At 37.2% G+C, this 2,154-nt stretch overlaps 1 long non-coding RNA gene across 1 annotated transcript; it reads left to right on the top strand.

Annotated features, from left to right (window-relative positions):
• The first annotated feature begins 715 nt into the window (after nucleotides 1-715).
• LOC113356101 lies at nucleotides 716-1,771 on the top strand. The gene is made up of 4 exons (XR_003362833.1): nucleotides 716-867; nucleotides 1,302-1,412; nucleotides 1,522-1,643; nucleotides 1,744-1,771. It is a non-coding gene; the product is annotated as an uncharacterized LOC113356101 (long non-coding RNA).
• Nucleotides 1,772-2,154: the final 383 nt, after the last annotated feature.

Below are 2,154 nucleotides of genomic sequence, written 5' to 3'. Positions count from 1 at the left end.
GGTTAACGGATGGGAGTTCATGATGTCCCAACCGTTAAGTTAAAATTACGGCCAGGACGATATGATATCCCAGCCGTAAACCCTTCAGAAATGAATTTTGAAATACCCTAAAGTCATCAATCGAACTTATTTTTCAATCTAATGATAAAATAACTTGTGGGTTTTTCGATTCTTACCTTGTAGGAGGCATTTCTGGAGGATTTGCAGGTGTTTGAACCGATTGGTTCATCACACAGGGATTTTGTATTTGGAGAGATTGGTTCGCCACATCTCCATTAAAAGGAACATCAATAACTTGCCATGTTTCGGAATCAGGGTTCAATCGTTCGGATCTTGTCACTCTGGATCTTGCTGCCATCTTGAGAATCAATGGAGAACAAAAGTTTTTGAATTAGATTTTAGAGAGTTTTTTGAGAAGATGAAGGAGAATAGAGAAAATGAATGCGAAGAGGGTTTGAATTAAGATTATGTTTATTTAGAAGAGAGGGTAAATCAGACTTTCAAATGACTTGAATCTCCCCCATCTGATTTTTGCCTCCCCAAAGAAATAGAATCCCCAAAATGGTCAAAACACCTTGACCCTCTAAGCCCCAATAATAGGGTTCAAAAAAAATAAATTTAACCATTGCGATGGTCAAAAGACCTTGACCCTATAACCCCCAATAATAGGATTCAAAAAAAATGAATTTAACCATTGCGATAGGAATCGCCCTAACTAGTCGTTAGGAATCCTTGATAAGCCCCTCTATTGTTTTGAGAAGCCCTATATGAGGAGGTCTCGTAAGACATATTCTTTTACCCCCACTGAAGGTGAAGGAAAGTGAGAAACTCTCTCTCCGGAAAACTCTCCCGTTCGACCCCAACCAGGTACTAATACAAGATCTTTTAAGTGATTTCTTTCGCTTCTGCTCTCCCGAATCAGGTTCTGTTATATCTGATTTGTTATTTGATGTACCAAGTGTCTCTGGTGTTCTGTGGTATTTTTGATTTATAAAGTGTCTCTGGTGTTCTGTGTTATGGAACTAGGGTTTATGAATTAGGGATTTTTTTTTCCTCCATGGATTCAATTTTTTTCCTCAATGGATCCATGGTCTGTATCAATCTATTGAAACTAACTTTGATGAGTTTTTTTTTTTGTTTCCTTTCCACGGAGTCAGCGATCAAATCCTTTAAGCAACTTGTTGAAACCATATTTGGGGACTATCGTATTGTCGCGGTCTTCCTTGTTAATAACTAGACTTATCTAATTTTGAACAATTGTGTGAAAATTAACTTTTTTTTCTCATTCGTTTGTTTAACAGACGAGTATAGTAATGGCATTGGGAAAATTCTTAATGGGTATAGGTCAGAAATCAAAAGAAACAATTCCACCACACCTCCGGAAATTTGCAAAGGAAGTGTCTCAGATTAAGGTTCATTTCATAAATCTTTAATTAAATCTCTTTCATAGTTGAATGTAAGTATGGTTTTTGTTAGCATGATCTCAATTTCTGTGTGATTGCGGCTTATTTTATCTACAAGGAACGGTCCATCCACATATTTGACAACCCAAGTTTGAGGCAGGAGCACAACACGTCAATCAAGCCATACACCGTCTCGAGAGGACTGTCGACTATCTACACCATGAATACAAAATCTTATGGGTAATCTTTTGCGAGTCATATTTTTGTCAGACTGTTATTGTAATCTGTTGGCCTCTTTATCAATCAACTCTAGTTAACTTGTGAATATTATCTTCCTCAGAAGCGACAACAAGGACTGACTTACACTCCAAAAATTACGAAAACCATGTGTGCTCTTTTGCTCGCAGTACTTGGAACAGAAGGGTACATAAAGCTTTCTAAATAAGGCAAGTTCTGTTCTTCTGTTTTCTACTTCCACTTTTGCCTGATAGTTTCTAATTCTTCTGCCAAATTATCAAACACCAAAAATTTCTATATCTAAGAGTCCAAGTAGCTACGAGTTTGTGAATGCTTTTCTGCAACATATGCTATGCAGTCAAGGAAGCAGATTTTCACGTTGTTTCTTTCTGGAAATGGCGATGGTCTTGTCCTGAGTCAGTTTTTGTGCAACTTATTACCTATTATTAACTCTTCTTTAATGGTGTGCCATTTTTTGGCTTGTGTTGGTTAGGTGCAGATCGTTATCTTGATC

This window comes from Papaver somniferum, chromosome 3, assembly GCF_003573695.1.
Source record: "Papaver somniferum cultivar HN1 chromosome 3, ASM357369v1, whole genome shotgun sequence".
Lineage (NCBI taxonomy): Eukaryota > Viridiplantae > Streptophyta > Magnoliopsida > Ranunculales > Papaveraceae > Papaver > Papaver somniferum.
Note: the sequence above shows the minus strand (reverse complement) of the source record. Positions and strands in the feature narration are given on the sequence as shown.